The sequence below is a fragment of the Heterodontus francisci genome, chromosome 30 (genome assembly GCF_036365525.1).
Source record: "Heterodontus francisci isolate sHetFra1 chromosome 30, sHetFra1.hap1, whole genome shotgun sequence".
Taxonomy (NCBI): Eukaryota; Metazoa; Chordata; class Chondrichthyes; order Heterodontiformes; family Heterodontidae; genus Heterodontus; species Heterodontus francisci.
In genome coordinates this window covers 47,415,122-47,434,495 of record NC_090400.1, presented here as the reverse complement: position 1 = coordinate 47,434,495, position 19,374 = coordinate 47,415,122, and the positions used below count along the sequence as shown (strand labels likewise).

Here is a 19,374-nt window from a genome sequence, read left to right as displayed (position 1 = left end):
TCGGGCCTGGTTTCTTAACTGCTTAAAAAATTTATTTTGTAAAGAAATAGTTTTATTCATCTTGAACTTTCTTCTGTACTCACTGTAAAGGAAGTAATTCATCAGGATTGTATTATTTTTCAGTGAACACCATTTCAGGGATAATTCAGCTAACATCAAAGGCGCCCTTCATTCTCCCAACAGCTAGTGGAAACGTGCATTCACCACAAATGTAGCTGGTGCAGACATGCCTTCTGTACCTTGAGCTGCATCCGTCCTTTCTGCGTCTAAAACACACCTGCCTCGGTCCAGGGAGGGAGGAAATCACCAGGAAGTCCTGTCTTGTATCTGCTGTTGCAGGGGTTCAGGTAGCCCGCTCCACCTTCGGAATGAACCTATTCAGGCCCCCTCAGAGATGTGTTACTTTACCAACTGCAGTACATCAACAGTATGGGTAACCTTCAACATCCCCGTGTTCCTTGGCTTCCTTGCCTGGTGCTGCGAACTAACTGCCTGCCACCCAAGGACAGAAGGCAGCAAAGCCAGGAGTCACCAAGGATGTCAATGTTCAAACACATTCTCCTCCCATGTCTAGTTGTCCTGAGTGGGTGATGCGGCTATACCTGAAACCCTGCTAATGTTGCTTCGCACAGTACTTGTACCAGAGCCTATACTTTGTGTTGTAACCTGTTATTTGCCATGATTACACTGCCAATTAACAAAGATGTTCATTGTGCCCTGCTAGGTTTTCGTCCGTGTATCTGTTGTTACATTTAAACGTGATAGATGTGCAAAATAAAAATCTGCCTTTTGGTCTTGGATGAATAAATCCTTTGTGGATTAAAGTGAAATGCCTGGACTAAAACAAAATGTTCAACAAGACTACAATCCATTTTAGTTTATTCCCAGAACAATGTGATTGAAATGCCTTTTGAGTGTCGAGAGGTTTTATCAGTTTTTCTTCTTATCCAATTTTCTATCATTTTATCTCCTTTTCTTCGTCCACGTAACCTTTGGCTTTTGAACCTCAGGCTGCCACCTACAGCTGGGCACTGGCAGTAACAATGACTCCCCTCCACTTGCCATGATTAGAAACTGAGGGGAATGTGTCCTGAGCCGCCTTCCATTCCATCTCTGTCACACCATGTCCGAGTGCCCCAGAATCACTCTGTACTAGTGCCCCACCCCTGGCGCTACCATGTATTAGCACTACTCCCACTTGCTGCAAGCAGCAACATGTGCGGGAGAACCATACTCCACCACGCTCCACTTCATCAACTTTTGATACTGCAGCCTTTGTTCCTTTCCTGTGCTCTTCTGAAGGCAAATGTTACAAAATGAAGTGCTGTGTACAGAAACAAAGCGCAGTTCTTAATTCAAAGCCTACTTGAGACACAAACAAATTGTAGCCGTGACACATTCCACTCCAGTCCTGGAAGAGCTGCCGGGCATTCCCCGGTCCTCTTTGTTCTCCTGATCCTACTTTAATCAGCGTTAGAAATTAGCAAGAAAAACAAAAACCCCATTTTTTTTTTGTAAAAGTCTTTGAAGTTTGGCATTAATTTGATGCTGTACTATGGAAAGGTGTTTGGTAAACTTTCCAGTTTGTTGGGGACTGGTATTCATCTGTGACATTTCATTTTCGTAAAAATGACACCACCTGAAAGAGATGGGTTGATGAGTTTTGGTGCAGTTCGTATCTTTGTGTTGCACTTATAATTAATTTGGGGAGGTGGGGTGAAGGGTGGTGGGGAGAAAAATTCTCAAACACGTTTTTTTATGAAGACACTGCTTTTTTGAAAAAAGGCTATGTTTGGTGCCCAGAATCAGCTCAGTGATGACTGCCAGAATCCATCTGCAGCTGAGGACCAGTAGGTGAGAGTTTAACAATAATTGTCATGTGCAGGGCTTCATATGTTTGTTTTTTGTCACAATCAAGGGCCAAAGCTTGCGGGCCAATGTGTTCTCACCTGGCTGATTTGAAGTGGCTTTATTTGCTAGGATTGAAGTAATTCACAACCTTGGCCTACTGCCGAGACTGAGTATCACTCAGCTAATCCAGACAATATAAAAAAATTATAAGTCAAAATTTACATCAAGGTCTGAAGATATGAAAAGCCCAATGCTCAAAGCATTAATGAGCTGCCTTGGTGTCCTGCCATGATTAGGATTTGAACCTCTTGGGGATTGGTTAGCACAAGGTGTTTCATCTCAGATCTGAATTGGAAGCAGTGTACACAGAAAGAATTCTCTCTCACTCACCCCATTCACCTTCCTTTAGCTCATTCTCCCTAGTTTTTCCCTCCTCATTCCCCTTTTCTTCATTCCCCCTTTTCTCTCTTTCTCCCTCTCTCACTAATTCCTGGTCACGCTTTTACTCTTGACTTTCTATTTTCTGTCCTTTCACTAACTCTCCTATTCCTGTTGGCATTTTCATGAGCTCTCTCCTTCCTAAATCCCTTGTCGTGTTGGCTCCTTTCTCACCAATTCATTTTGATTTTCTCCCTGACTTCTCATTTGTACTGACTTTCCTCCCTCCCTCCCTCTCTCTCTCTTTCCTGTGGACTTTCATCTTCTCTGTCTCCTTCCTTCCCAACTCTTTCTCTTCCACTCTTTTTAACTCTATATTTTGTCACCCTCTCACAAATCTGTCACAAATGAAATGTGCTTTTCCAGGCATTTTCCAGTTTCTCCCAAAAATAAGCCAAATCATTAAAAAGCCCTCACACTGAGAGAAAAGGCAAGTAAAGAATTCAACCAGAGCTCATATGTAAAACTCAGTTTTCCAAACATTTCAATACATGTTTAGTATCATTTAACTCAGGCCTTTTTTCAGAACTGATGTAGTACTTTGAAACCATGTCCATCACTAGATTGCTTTGTCATGTTGATCCAATACATGTTACCTATGAATGAACTGACTATGGATCACATAAGATCTGAGAGGCAACAGATTTAGGAGCCTACCTAACCCCCGAGTCTGTCTAATCACTGGTTTAATGAACGTTATCCTGTATGGTATTGTGTTTGAGCCCAAAATCAAAATCAAGTCTTCTGCATTTGTGTGCTCTGTAAAGTCACTAAAGTCTGTCATGAATTTGTGGGAATTTCTTTGTTTTTTAATCAGCCAGCCTTCCCTTGTGTGGCAGAATTCAATTTTGCACTCCCGATTTCTTCCGTCTTGGAAAAATTTTCATCCCAGTTGGTGTAATGGGGAAATGACAGGTAGGGTCCAGATTCCATTTCCCTGCCCCTACCCCCATGCACTTACACTTTCTGCAGGAAAATCTAAGAGAGATTCACTACAGACTGCGCTTAAATGTCTCATATAAGCCAGTCACCTTACGACGTGGACAGAGGCCATGTCTGTTGGCAAGGGACTGATGAACAGAGAAACAGAAACCAAAAAAAACTACCTACAAAATAAGCAACATTTAGCCACTTTATCATTACAAGTATTGACACAGTCTAAAACCAGGTTTATTTGTTTCTCATGTGTCTGTTCTGCCACTTTTATTTTCTCAGTTTGAATTTCACTGTTGAGGGTAACAATTAAACAAAATGCCTGATAAGTTTATAGTAAGTATTTATTTGAACTTGCAAATATTACGAGTTTGAATAAATTTGAGTATGTGTAGGAGTTTCATTTTTGTTAGAAAAATAGTAAAACTCAGTTTAATTGGATATTTCTGTTTCTTTAAAATGTTCGAAGAATAGAGAAAGACTATCTGGTGGGCTCCTAGTTCATGCCCCGTTGGGTACTTTGCCCGTGGTCACAGGGTTGAGATTGCACAGACTGTAGTGTGACAACCATGTTCCTGATCAGGTGACTCATTCGTGTTGGCACTGTGGAGTGGTGAAAATCTCACAGGCATTCTCTTGCACAGAAAGCTATCACTGGAGATTGAGGAAGGGTCAATCAGCCCTTTTGTCCTCCCTCCCCACAAACTGAGCTAGGTTGCTGGTCAAAGTGAAATAGCCTCGACAGGCAGCGTTCTGTGGGTGACGTTTGTCTGCACAGATCTCATATACAAGCATGTCTGATATTGTCAGACTCCAGTGTCCGGCACATCCTTCCCTGCACTCCAACATTGTGCCAGAAACTTCAGCTGCCTCAGATTTACTCACTGAACCATTCTCCCTAAACTCTTCCACCTTGTCCCTTCAGTCCCTGCTGTTAAATGTCTCCTCAGAACCTATCTCTGTGGCCATTTCTCCCAGCTCGTTGACTACCATGTAGTGTTCTTTTGACTTGTGAGGCACCTTGGGATGTTTACTGTATTAAACAGTGCGATGCAATTAGAAGTGTGATTCTTATGCCCACATTGTGGATCAATGGCATCATTTAACATCAAAGGCACAATCTGACTGCAATTTGTCCTTTGTAATATGATTTTTTTTCAGTCTCACTCTCACACATATGTTTTTAGTTTAGTTTAGTTTAGTGATACAGCACTGAAACAGGCCCTTCGGCCCACCGAGTCTGTGCCGACCATCAACCACCCATTTATACTAATCCTACACTAATCCCATATTCCTACCACATCCCCACCTGTCCCTATATTTCCCTACCACCTACCTATACTAGTGGCAATTTATAATGGCCAATTTACCTACCAACCTGCAAGTCTTTTGGCTTGTGGGAGGAAACCGGAGCACCCGGAGAAAACCCACGCAGACACAGGGAGAACTTGCAAACTCCACACAGGCAGTACCCAGAATTGAACCTGGGTCGCTGGAGCTGTGAGGCTGCGGTGCTAACCACTGCGCCACATAAACACACCCCAATAGGTAGAGTTTTTGGAGCTACAATTCTGCCAATGTGTACTAGTGACCAAGCACAGAATGCAAAAGACTTGAATTTTGAGTCAGCGGAAATGGGGCCTATGGTTGAGGCCTATATGAGGTGAAGATGGCTGCACAGAAGCACACGCGTAGCACTGTTATTGAGATGTGGCAGAGCTTTGCGAAGCTGCCTGATCTATCCACAGATGTAAATATTGTACAATTAATTTATTGCTACTTTGGCAAATTTCTTTTGTTGTGATTGTAAAAACTAGAGGATCTGAAATTCCTTGTTTGTATATTTTGTTCCCTGTTGGCGTGTTTCTGTGTAACGCTACATGATAATAAATGTATTTTGTGTCAAAATAATTTGAGTCATAATCTATTTACTTTTAGTAATGGGCTCATTAACTTGGTGCTGGGTAAGCTCAGTGTATGCGGGCCAGAGGGAATAGGGAGTGCGCGGAAGTGTATATAGAATATTAGATCAGTGGCCTTCAAACTTACGTTTGAGGACCATCCTGTTAAATATCAACATATTCACAAGACAACAGGTTCTGATCGCCAAGAGACTGCGCCAGTCACCCAAAGGGAAATGATGCTGATGCTGCAGTTAATGACTGTAGTAGTGAATCAGCAGGCCCACTTTAAACCACGCCGTCCGCAGTGGAAAATTATAAGCGGTGTAAAAAGAGCGGCCGATCACACTTATTTGCCCAACAATAAATATAAAGTTAAAATGACCCCCTCTGATTTTCCTTCATATACAGGGACAAAAATAATGGGCTGGATTTTTAAAGGGTGGTGGGATCAGGACCTGGTGCAAAATCGCGGCCCCGGAGGTTGCCTTGGGATCCCGACACCCCCGAAACAGTTTGTAATTTCCAAAGGGCCAGCGGGGGCGGGGGGGAAAGAGAAGGGAAAACCCACTCTCCGCCAATTATCGGCTCCTTAAGGAGCTTATTGAAGGGCTTGTCTGGTGCAGAATGAAATATTTAAACGTTATGTCAGCAAACCCAAACAGTCTGGTAGCTGCCAGGTTCGTGCGGGGGTCGAATAAAGTTTATTCGACTTAGTCTTAAAATTGTTTTTTTTTAGTGGACCTTCTTGTGCCGGGGCTGGTGCAGGACCTTCATTTTTCCTGCATGGCCCCTTTCATCCTCGTCGCATTGCTAACCCTGTTAGGAGCTGCCTGTTCTCTCCGGCAAGGTAATGGAGCCCCCAACATGACTACTGAGCTCACCTCCTGCCCAATTAGGGCATTTACATTTCAAAATAACATGGCGAGTGTGGGGTTGGTGACTCGGAATTCATCCAGACATCAGGTTACCGACCCCGATTTGAACGTCTGGCCCAAGGTTTCGGTAAAGAAAGCATTTATTATTGTGCCTTTCATGGCCTGCAAACCTACCAAAGTGCTTCACGGTCAATTACATTTGAGGTGTAGCCACTTTTGGAACGTAGTAAAACTTGGCAGCTAATTTGTGCACAGCATATGGGTTGAACTTAAAAACAAAAAGGGGGCAATCACTTGGCTGGGAGAGTAGTACAGGCCTCCAAACAGTCAGGGAGAGATAGAGGAGCAGATATGTAAGCAAACCTCAGAGAGATGTAAAAATAATAGGGTAATAATAGGGGATTTCAACTTCCCCAATATCAACTGGGATAGTCTTAGTGCAAAAGGCTTAAAGGGGGCGGAATTCTTAAAATGCATACAAGAGAGCTTTTTAAGCCAGTACGTAGAAAGTCTCACAAGAGAAGGGGCAGTACTGGACCTAATCCTAGGGAATGAAGCCGGACAAGCGGTAGAAGTGTCAGTGGGGGAGCACTTCGGGAATAGTGACCATAACTCTATAAGATGTAAGGTAGTTATGGAAAAGGACAAAGATGGACTGGAAATAAAGTTACTGAATTGGGGGAAGGCCAATTTCAATATGATCAAACAGGATCTGGCCAAAGTGGACTGGGAGCAGCTACTTGTAGGAAAGTCTACATTAGACCAGTGGGAGTCATCAAAGAGGAAATAGTGAGAGCTCAAAGCCAACATGTACCCGTTAAGTTGAAGGGTAGGACTAACAAGACCAGGGAACCCTGAATGTCAAGGGATATAGGGGATTGAATCAGGAAAAAAAAGGAGGCTTATGGCAGATTCAGAGTGCTGAAAACTGTGGAGGCCCTACAGGAGTATAGAAAGTGTAGGGGGGCGTACTTAAAAAAGTAATTAGGAGCGAAGAAGGCACATGAAAAAACACTGGCAGGCAAGATAAAGGAAAATCCTAAGGCATTTTATAAGTATATTAAGGGCAAGAGGATAACCAGGGAAAATGTTGGGCCCATTAGGGACCAATGTGGCAATCTTTGTGTGGAGCCGGAGGACATAGGTGAGGTTTTAAGTGATTACTTTTCATCTGTGTTCAATATGGAGAAGGACAATGTAGGTGTAGAGATCAGGGAGGGGAATTGTGATATACTTGAACATAGCATTGAAAGGGAGGAAGTATTAGTTGTTTTAGCGGGCTTAAATGTGGATAAATCCTCAGGCCCAGATGAGATGTATCCCAGGCTATGTGAGGCGAGGGAGGAGATAGCAGGGGCTCTGACACAAATTTTCAAATCCTCTCTGGCCACAGAAGAGGTACCAGAGGATTGGAGGACAGCAAATGTGGTTCCTTATTCAAGAAGGGTAACAGGTATAAACCAGGTAATTACAGGCCAGTGAGTCTAACATCAGTGGTTGGGAAACTATTGGAAAAAATTCTGAGGGACAGGATTAATCTCCACTTGGAGAGGCAGGAATTAATCAGGGATCGTCAGCATGGCTTTGTCAGGAGGAGATCGTGTCTAACAAACTTGATTGAATTTTTCGAGGAGGTGACTTGATGTGTAAATGAGGGTAAAACAGTTGATGTAGTCTGCATGGACTTCAGTAAGGCTTTTGATAAGGTCCCGCATGGGAGATTGGTTAAGAAGGTAAGAGCCCATGGGATCCAGGGCAATTTAGCAAATTGGATCCAAAATTGGCTTAGTGGCAGGAGGCAGAGGGTAATGGTCGAGAGTTGTTTTTGCAAGTGGATTCCTGTGAGCAGAAGCATACCACAGGGATCGGTGCTGGGGCCCTTGCTGTTTGTAGTGTACATTAAAGACTTAGATGTGAATATAGGAGGTCTGTTCGCAGATGACATAAAAATTGGTGGTGTCGTACATAGAGAGGAGGAAAACCTTAGATTACAGGACAATATAGATGGGCTGGTAAGATGGGCAGAGCTGTGGCAAATGGAATTTAATCCTAAGAACTGTGAGGTGATGCATTTTGGGAGGACTAACAAGGCAAGGGAATATACAATGGATGGTAGGACCCTAGGAAGTACAGAGGGTCAGAGGGACCTTGGTGTACTTGTCCATAGATCACTGAAAGCAGCAGCACAGGTAGATAAGGTGGTTAGGAAGGCACATGGGATACTTGCCTTTAGTGGCCAAGACACAGAATTTCAGAGCAGGGAGGTTATGATGGAGCTGTATAAAATGCTAGTTAGGCCACAGCTGGAGTACTGTGTACTCACACTATAGGAAGGATGTGATTGCATTGGAGAAGATGCAGAGGAGATTCATCAGGATGTTGTCTGGGCTGGAGCATTTCAGCTATGACGAGAGACTGAAAAGGTTAGGGTTGTTTAGAGCAGAGAAGGGTAAGGGGGGAAATGATTGAGATATATAAAATTATGAGGAGCATTGATAGGTTAGGTAGGAAGAAACATTTTCCTTTAGTGGAGGGATCAATAACCAGGAAAAAAATTTTCACTCAGAGGGTGGTTGGAATCTGGAACACACTACCTGAAGAGGTGGTGGAGACAGGAACCCTCACAACATTTAAGAAGTATTTAGATGAGCACTTGAAATGCCCTAGCATTTGTGGCCTTGTGGCTACGGGCCAACTACCGGAAAATGGGATGAGAGTAGTTAGGTGCTTGATGGCCAGCACAGACAGGATGGGCCAAAGGGACTTTATGCCTCTATGACTCTAAGTTCCCACAAACAGCATTGTGATAATGACTAGATAGCCTTTGAGAGATTAATATTGGCCAGGAATATGGGAGTACTCCCCTACTGTTCTTCAAAATATTGCCATCATTGCAGCCGAGAGGGCAGATGGGACCTTGATTTAATGTAAGTCAACAGTCTGGGGACCGCATTAAGTCTCTGGGATTCACTCTCGGGCTTCTAAAGTGCTACGGAGCCCAGGTTGGAAAACCTGTGACAAAGATGAGATGAATCCTGAATGGCTTTTGAAAGTAAAACAGGATACTGAGGCCAGAGATGATAGGCCTGTGAAAAGTCAATTAAGATCAGATGTCAGAAGGGACTTCTTCATGCAAGGGATGATAAACATGTGGAATAATCTGCTGGATGGGCAGAACACAGTTGAATGAGTTAGAATACCAGACAAACTCCAGTGAGTTGAATGCCCTTTTCACTTCCTTGACTTATGTTCCAATGTACAGTTTGCAGAGCTCTGCGCAGCCAGCTCCATTAAAAGTGTATGCTAACGAATAATCAAGTGTAGACTGCCTGCTTCTCTCCTCTAGTGCTCTGATTGGTGCAGCTGGCGGCAGCGGCGCTCCAGTAACTTGCCCAAGAAGCAACTGTTCTCGTTTGAGCTTGGACAACAGTGCATTCAACTGCAAAAGGCATCACAGTCAAGTGCACACAGCAGAAAATAAAATGAAACAAAAAAAGCGCAGCAGAGGAGTGTTACTTGTGTTTCGCCAAATGTCTCTCAACAGTGAATGTAATCGATTTAATAGACGTGGAAAATACAAGAACGTACAGAATAGGGACCCAAATGTGACGAAGACCTTGCATTTATGTACTACATGATCACCAACTCAGGGCTTAACGTTCACTAAGTGGCTTTTGATGTGTGGTCAATGTTGTGGACTGATGCAGCACAGCAAGATCCCACCAACAGGAACTGCAAAGGTGTCCGTTTTTTTGGTGGTACTGGTACAGAGGGGAATGGAGACCAGGCGCATACTGCTCCCTCTGTGAATAGTGTCTTTCCACAGCCATCCGAACAGATATTTAATGCTCTGTTTAATGTCTTATTCAAAAAGATAGTGTGATAAATATTCATCTTTGCTGCTAGGGAGGGAATCTGATGGAGCACATCATGCACCTGTAGGATCAATGGAATATAAACTAGGCGGATTCATCAACGGATGAAGCCATCCACTCCATCAGATTACTGCCAAGAAGGTGGAAACAGACATTTACTCCAGCATCTTTGGCTATGTCGCACTCTTTCAAATAATTCACTGAAGTACCAGACTGGGCTATGTACTCCTGTAAGTGAGGGACGGGGTTGGGGGGTACTTGACCTCTTGACCTTCGAATCCAGAAGAAAGTTCTGCCGACTGAGCCAACCAGGGCTGAAGAAATAGATGTACAAATCCTTCACAAAGAATTACTTTTTTCTGCGCTCCTCCAATTCTGGCCTCTTACACATCCCCAATTTTAACCGGCCATGGCTTCAGCTGCCGAGGTCCTAAGTTCTGGAATTCCTCCCCTAAATCTCCAGCACACTCTCCTCCTTTAAGATGTTTCTTAACACCGACCTCTTTAACCAAGATTTTGGTCACCTGCCCGAATATTCCTTATGTGGCTCACTGTCAAATTTTGTTTGATAATGTCTCTGTGAAGTGCCTGAAGTCATGTAACCACATTAAAAACACAATCTGAATGCCAGTCGTATTTTTGAGTGCGAGATTCCCTACGAAAGCAATAAGCCATAATGCTCCAGTTCTGATGAAAGGTCACAGACCTGAAACGTTAACTCTGATTCTCTCTCCAAAGACCTGCTGAGTATTTCCAGCACTTTCTGTTTTTTATTTCATATTTCCAGCAGTATTTTGCTTTTATTTTAAGAGCATTGAGTAACTGAATTGCCTGAAAAGGTAGTGGGAGAGTCAGGGCGAGTTTTAGTATTTCATACCACACATTACAGCAGAAAAGAGAAGCAAGACATTGATTTTTGGGTCGAGATTGGAGGAGCTGTGATTGTCCTCCTTCGGGTCAGTAAAGGTTGAAGGGGAGATCTGTTTGTTGGTGGCACCACACCACTTCTCTTCCAGGAATGCTCACTTTGAAGAAGTTCTGCTGTTCTCTCTGATAGGATTTCCGTTAATCTCTTTTACCTTGTTCACCTTCATTGCTTTCTATTCCCCTTCTCGTGCTTGATCAGGTATCCATCAAAACTCACTTTCACAGCTACAAATCCTTCCCCAACAACTGTCTCCAGCTCCGACTTATTCCACGTAGATTCCAACTAAAATGCCACCCTTCATGTTTCGAATCCACCCACGATTACAGATATCTCCCAGACATTCAGAATTCCTCAAAATGCTGCTCTTGCTGCATCCCGAGATCCACGCTCAGTACCATGCGCCGCCACATGCACACTCGCGACCTCTCTCTTAGCAGCACTGACTCACTCTCTCTCAAAGCTATCCTGCTCTACAGTTTCATTTCATCCTACATCTCATTCGGTGCCTTAACAAAAAAAACTATTTCTTTCTTTCAGGTGTTAAGGATTGCAAGCTCCAACATTCATGGGTATCAACATCCCTCCAGATCTTTCTTCCCCTTCACTTCCCTCTGACCCCATCCCTTCTTCTAATCTCACCTCTTGTTATGTATTCATGATAGCCTCTGACCTTCCCCTCCCTGACCTTGAATGATCTGTCCTTCGCAAAGGCCTCAGTTTTATCCCCTCACTGCCCCACCTCAATGAATTTCAAGCTCAGAATAACGACGAGCTCTTCTTCCGGCACCTTTGCCTCTGCGCCTACTTCTTTGGCCAGGAGTCCTTCCCCTGCACTCCCATCTCCAGTATTCCCCCTCCACATGCACCCCTCCCTTTGGCCTCTTACCCTCCCTTGATCTTTTCATCAAGAACTGCCAGTGTGGCATTGGTTGTTTCAATTTCTCTGCTCCCCTCACTCACTCTTACCTGTCTCCCTCTGAACTTGCTGCACTCTGTTTTCTCAGGTCTAACCCAAACATCATAATCAAACCTGCTGACAATGGTGATGCTGTTGTGGTCTGGTGAACTGACCTTTACCTCGTCGAGGCCACACACCAAGTCTCTGACACTTCCTCCTACCTCCCCCGGACCATGACCCCACCACCAAACATCAAGCCACTGTCTCCAGGACTGTCACTGACCTCATCTCCTCTGGAGATCTTCCCTCTACAGCTTCTAACCTCAGTCCCACAACCCCAGACAGCCCGCTTCTACCTCCTTACCAAGATCCACAAACAGGACTGCCCTGGTAAACCCATCATTTCAGCCTGTTCCTGCCCCACTCAACTGATTTCTTCCTGTCTTGACTCTTTTTTTCTCCCCTTGTCCAGTCTCTCCCTACCTACATTTGAGATGCTTCTGTTTAACAGTGAACCACTTCCTGGCCCTAACCATCTCCTCTTCACCATGAACGTCCAATCTCTCTACACCTCCATCCCGCACCAGAACAGTTTGAGGGCTCTCCGCTTCTTCCTAGAACAAAGACCCAACCAGTCCCCATCCACCACCACCCTCCTCTGCCTGGCTGAACTTATTCTCACATTGAACAACTTCTCCTTCAGCTCCACTCACTTCCGCCAAATGAAAGGTGTCCGCATGGGACCTAGCTATGTCTGCCTTTTTGTGGGATATGTGAACTATTTCTTGTTCCAGTCCTACTCAGGCCCCTCCCTCACTTTTTCTGGTACATCAATGACTGTATTGGTGCCATTTCCTTATCTCGCCCTGCACTTGAACATCAAATTTGCTTCCAATTTCCACCCTTCTCTCACCTTCACATGGTCCATTTCCCACTCTTCCCTTCCTTTCCTCGACTTCTCTGTCTCCATTTCTGGAACTAGGCTATCAACAATTATTCATTAGAAGCCCACTGACTCCCACAGCTACATTGACTACACTTCCTCACAGGCTGCTTCCTGTAATCACTCCATTTCATTCTTCCTCCCACATCTGTTCTGATGATGCAATCTTCCACAACAGTGTTTCTGCTATGTCTTCTTTTTCCCTCAACCGAGGACTCCCCCACCACCGTGGTTTGCAGGGCCCTCAACCGTGTCCGACCTACTTCCCACATTTTTTCTCTCATCCCTTCCTCCCAGAGCCAGAATAAGGTTCACCTTGTCCTCACCTTCCACCCCACCTGCTTCCGTATTCGATGATCATCTTCCGCCATTTCCGCCACCTCCGACATGACGTCACCACCAAATACATCTTCCCCTCCCCTGTCAGCATTCCGAAAGGACAGTTCCCGCTGCAAAATCTCAGTCCACTGCTCAATCACCCCAACACCCTGTCCTCTTCTCATGGCAATTTTCCATGCAATCGCAGAAGGTGTAACACCTTCCCTTTTACCTCCTCACTCCTCACTGTCCAAGGCCCCAAACACTCCTTCCAGGTGAAACAGTGATTTACGTGTACTTCTTTCAATTTAATACACTGTGTTCGCTGCTCACAACGCAGTCTGCTCTACACTGGAGAGACCAAACATACTTTGCTAAAACACCACGGTTTAATCTGCAAGCATGACCCTGAGATTCCGGTGGCCTGTCATTTTAACTCTCCACCATGCTCTCATGTTGACTTCTCTGTCCTCAGCCTACCACAGTGTTCCCATCCAGCTCAAGAAACAGCACTTCGTCTTTCGATTAGGCACTTTACAGCTTCATGACTCAACATTGAGTTCAGCAATTTCAGACTGTAATCTCTGTCTCCATTTTGTTTCCTTTTCTTTGCACGTGTTGATCTTAATCTTGTTTTTCTCTTCGTTTTGCTTTTGGAGGGCAACTGTTCATTATTCTGCCATTCACACCTCCTCTGGACACATCTTTTGTCTATTTACTTGTACCATTACCACTCCCTTTGGCTCTGCACCGCCAGCTCTTTTGTTATTTAATTTCTCCCGTCTTCCACCCTATCACAGACGTCCCCTGTTGTTCTTTTCCCGCCAACCATCATCTTAAGACCCATTACATTTCTAACTTTCCCACCTCTAGTGAAAGATCATTGACCTGAAACATTAACTCTGCTTCTGTTTTCACAGATGCCGCCTGACTTGCTGAGTATTTACAGCATTTTGCTTTAATTTCAGATTTCCATCATCCACAGTATCTTGCTTTATTATGAGGGTTACTGGGACCTTGAGGGTGTGAAGGAGCTAGTTCAGTGTCAGTATTAACCCAGGGGTGAACCAATTTCAACATCAGAATAGATTCACCCAACAGCAACATCAGTACAAGGATGTGAACATTAAAAAAAAAAGAAATAAAAGCAAATATTAATTCTTTGTAACAGATTATTTTTAGCCATTTCTTTATGCTACTCAGGGTGCAGCATGTTAGGGCTGGGGAATGGAACACTTTCCATTTCAGGCCACCAGTATCAGCACCAAGAACCCACAATTCGGGGAGGAACAAAGTCACGTTTCCTCTACTTGGCCCCAAAATTCAGCTCCCACCTCAGAAGCTGGCCCCCTAGTGTGCCAGCATGGCATTTTTCCATTTCCCACATCAGCTTCTCCCGTGGTCCCTCTGAATAAAGAAAGAACTTGCATTTATATAGCACCTTTCACAAGCTCAGGGCATCCCAAAGCGTTTTACAGCCAATTATCCACTTTTTTGGGGGAAGCGTAGTCACTATTATAATTGGCGACAGCCAATTTGCACATAGTAAGGTCCCACAAAGGTGAGAAAAACAATTAATCTGTTTTCATGATGTTGGTTGAGGGGTTAAACGTTGACCGGGACACCGGGGAGAACTCACCTGCTCTTCTTCAAATAGTGCCATAGAATCTTTCACCTCCACCTGAGAGGGAAGATAGGCAGGCCCTCAATTTAAAATGGCACCTTCAACAGTGCAGCACTCCATCAGTACTACACTGCAGTGGCAGCAGTGTAAGGTTAGCAACAAGAGCACTTTAAAAAATGATCAACACTTGTTTGTTAAGAATTAAATGATTAGAAACCCAATTGTTCTGACTGCTATTTGCATTTTCTTTGTACCATTGCTAAATCTGAGGTGTCAAAAAACCAGTGCATTTATTCCAGTGAAAACCAATATGTACAGAATAATAAGGCTGCACACAGCCTCTGACACTGACAAACTCAATAAAAAAAAAGTTTTCATTCAATCCATTCCAGAGAATGTATACAGCTCTGTTACATGGACCTTCCCTTTGCAAAGAGCTGCAATGGTGTCATAATGAGCAGTGGACAATATCTCAATTAAGAACATAAAAAGTTTACCATTGGTGATGGCAGAACAGTAAGAAGGTGCAGTATATATTTTCCAAATGTGATTGCAACTGCATTAAAAGAATGGGGAAAGCAACATGTGTGCTAAGCCTACCCCCTGGTGGTATCAGGCTGTATTGTAGCTGAATTCCTGTCCTGCTACCTCTGAGACAGATTCAAAGTAGAACCACTGTACAGTTAAACAGCTGTCATCAGTGACCTCAGCCTTGGTACCAAGTGGTTAGGTGATTCCAAACTAGGAGGGCCAATGGAATCTCAGCAGGCAGCTCAGAAATGGTAAAATGGGTTGGACAAAATATGTAAATAGACCAATGGGCGGTGAAATTTAATGCAGAAAAGCACAGAGTATGACACAGAGCAAGGAAAAATAAGCAACACACTTAGCCTATGAAAGGTGTCAAAACAGCTAAAGATAAAAGTCAACTAGAGCTTAGGAGTCTTGGCAGATTCAAAACACAGCATGTCCAATCAACAAGCCAATAGAAAGTGGGAACTCCATAGCCAAAACAGTCGGAGGAAGTGGTGAGCAAACATTGAGGGGTTGAGGTAGTAAATGTTTTTAACAAGGCATCTTCCTGGTATTTATTTCCCTTCTCGCAATGTGGGTGATCCCGGCAAGGCTACATTTACTGCCCATTCTAGTTGCCCTGAAAAGGTGATGAAGGTCCTTTCTCTTCAAATCACTGCTTTCACAATGGCGTGAGACCTAAATTCGCTATGGGGGTGCAGTTCAGACCTGGAACTCGGGTTGCCAACGCCGCTTGGACGTATTCCTGGAGGTTTTAAATCACGTGAGCCTCCCACCTCCAACTGTCCCACCTGGTCAAACTGCCTTTTTCTTCCCTAGTTCCATTAATGTTTTAACAAAGAAAAAAAGTGTTCAAAGAACCCCACCTTTTATTTTTAATGCTTCTGTGGTTTTTCTCCCGATGCACCTGAAGCAGTGCCCAGGAGATTAATCTTTAATTGTTGGAGACTCCAGGACAATCCTGGAGGGTTGGCAACCACAGCTAGATGCAGACTGTTCCAAAAATGTGGTTGTAGGACTACACTTAGTCTGAAAGCACAGCTTTCAGGACATCCAAACAGTAATCAGGAGCACTGGGAAACGCAACAGCAGTAGCATGTAAGACTGAGTCAGAAAAATCACCTTTACAAAAAATCCCAAAATACCCTAAACACCAACAAAATTGTACCCTTTCAGCACCGAGGTTGGGAGGCATATCTGTCTGGGAAAGTTCAGACTGCAGCAGATTCCACAGGATAAATTTTGTGAGACCTTAGGATTGATTAATGTCTGTATCACTTGTGCGTAAAGTACCCATCTGGGAGGCGCACAGACCGGAAAAAGATCAGGCAAAGAGGATCACACACCCGGAACAGATCCCACTAGATTATCCTTCCATTGAAACAAATGGAAGGAAAATCAGTCAGGGCCTGGGTTGCATGCCAATTTCCTACCTGATCATGGGCCCTCCAGCATGCCTGGCCAGAAATCCCACCCTGCGCCCTCTGAAAGGTGTCGAAATAGCTAGGAACTGAATATTCAAGGGTATTTGACATTTCAGAAGATTAGGGAGACAGGAAAAGGAGGTGGAGTAACTCTGTCAATAAAGGCTGAGATCAGTACAATGGAGAAAAATGATGGTGACTCGGAAGATCAAGATGTAGAATCAGTTTGGGTGGAGTTAAGAAATAGCAAAGGAAAGAAGTCATTGATGGAAGTAGTTTATAGGCCCCCTAACAGTAGGACAGAAATAATGGGGGCTTGTAAGAAATGTACTGCAATAATCGTGGGCAATTTTAATCTTCATATCGAATGGACAAATCAAATTGGCAAAGATAGCCTGGAGGCTGAGTTCATAGAGTTTATTTGGGACAATATTTTAGAACAATACATTCTGGAACCAACCAGGGAACAGGCTATTTTAGACCTGGTAATGTGCAATGAGACAGGGTTAATTAATGACCTCATAGTAAAAGATCCTCTAGGCAAGAGTGATCATAACATGATAAATTTCACATTCAGTTTGAGGGTGAGAAATTGGTATCTGAAGCTAGTGTCTTAAACTTAAATAAAGACAATTACAAAGATAGGAGGACAGAGTTGGCTAAAGCAGACTTGGAAAATAGATTAAAAGGTAAGACGGTAGAGAAGCAGTGGCAGACATTTAAGGAGACATCTCATAACTCTCAACAAAGATATATTCCATGGAGAAAGAAAGACGCTATGAGAAGAATGCACCATCCATGGCTAACTAAGGAAGTTAAGGATGGTATTAAAACCAAAGAAAAGGCATACAATGCTGCAAAGTTTAGTGGTAGGCCAGAAGTTTGGGAAACTTTATACACCAGCAAAGCATGGCTAAAAAGGGAGAAATTAAAGTATGAGAGTAAACTAGTAAGAAATATAAAAACAGACAGTAAAAGCTACTACAAGTACATTAAAAAAAAAAGAGTAGCTAAAGTAAGTGTTGGTCCCTTAGAGGATGAGACTGGGGAACTAATAATGAGAAACGAGGAAATGGCAGAGCCTTTGAACAAGTATTTTGTATCTGTCTTGACAGTAGAAGACACAAAAAGCATCCCAAGAATAGTAGAAAATCCAGAAGCAAAAGAGAGGGTGGAACTTAAAACAATCACTATCACTAGAGAAAAAGAACTAGGAAAACTAAGGGAACTAAAGGCTGATAAGTTCCCTGGACCTGATGGACTGCATCCTAGGTTCTTAAAAGAAGTGGCTGCAGAGATAGCTGCAAATGTAACTCCTCTATTCAAGAAAGGAGGGAGACAGAAAGCAGGAAACTACAGGCCAGTTAGCCTAACATCTATCATTAGGAAAATGCTAGAATCCATTATGAAGGAAGTAGTAGCAGGATATTTAGAAAATCATCATAAAATCAGGCCGAGTCAACTTGGTTTTATGACAGGGAAATCATGTTTGACAAATTTATTAGAGTTTTTTGAGAATGTAACAAGCAGAGTGGATAAAGGGGAACCAGTAGATGTAGTGTATTTGGATTTCCAAAAAACATTCGATAAGTTGCCACATAAAAGGTAAGACTCTGACAAGACAAGACCTCATAGTGTTGGGTGTAATATATTAGCATGGATAGAGGATTGGCTAACTAACAGGAAACAGAGAGTCGGGATAAATGGAGCATTTTCAGCTTGGCAAACTGTAACTAGTGGAGTGCCAGAGGGATCAGTGCTGGGTCTTCAACCATTTAATGACTTGGATGAAGGGTCAAGTGTATTGTAGCCAAATTTGCTGACGATATAAAGATAAGTGGGAAATCAAATTGCAAGGTGGACACAAAGAGTCTGCAAAGGGATAAGTGAGTGGGAAAAAAATTTGGCAGATAGGAAAATGTGAAGTTGTCCACTTTGGCAGGAAGGATAAAAAAGCAGGTTATTTAAATGGAGAGAGACTGCAGAATGTTGCGGTACAGAGGGATCTGGGTGTCCTCATACATGAATCACAAAATATTAGTATTCAGGTACAGCAAGTAATTAGGAAGGCAATTGGATGTTAGCATTTATTGCAAGAAGGATGGAGTATAAAAATAGGAAAGCCTTGCTGCAACTGTACAGGGCATTGGTGAGACTGCACCTAGAGCACTGTGTACAGTTTTGGTCTCCTTAGTCAAGGAGGGATAAACTTCCATTGGAAGCCGTTCAGAGAAGGTTCATTAGGCTGATTCCTGAAATGAAGAGGTTGCCTCATGAGGAAAGGTTGAGCAGGTTAGGCCTATACTCATTGGAGTTTATAAGAATGAGATGATCCTATTGAAACATAAAAGATTCTGAGGCGCATTGATAGGATAGATTCCGAGAGAATGCTTCCCCTTGTGGGGGTATCTAGAATTAGGGGGTACAATTTAAAAATAGGGGGTCTCCCATTTAAGATGAAGAGGAATTTCTTCTCTCAGAGGGTCATTAATCTTTGGAATTCCCTTCCCCAGAGAGCATGGGCTAGGTCATTCAAGGCTGAGTTAAACAGATTTTTAATCGACAAGTGAGTCAAGGGTTACGGGGGGGCCGGCAGGAAAGTAAGTTAAGGCCACAATCAGATCCGCCATGATCTTATTGAGTGGCAGAGCAGCTCAAAGGGCCAAATGTACTATTCCTGCTCCTATTTCTTATGATCTTCTGATCAACTGGGCCTCAAATGCAACCCATGCATTTTTGCAATTGCTGGGGCCTCTTTTATTCCAGAAAGCCAGGCAGTGAAGGATAGAACTGGAGCCTATCTTTACATACTTATAAGCTTTTATTTAG

At 43.5% G+C, this 19,374-nt stretch overlaps 1 protein-coding gene across 5 annotated transcripts in view; it reads left to right on the top strand.

The window, feature by feature from the left end:
- The window catches only part of LOC137346746 (rap1 GTPase-activating protein 2-like), a 303,277-nt gene extending 298,158 nt beyond the window's left edge, over positions 1–5,119 (top strand). For all 5 annotated transcript variants that reach the window (XM_068010516.1, XM_068010517.1, XM_068010515.1 and 2 more), the window contains one exon: positions 124–5,119. The gene's annotated coding sequence lies outside the window, so the exon portion shown is untranslated. The remainder of the gene's footprint in view (positions 1–123) is intronic.
- Positions 5,120–19,374: the final 14,255 nt, after the last annotated feature.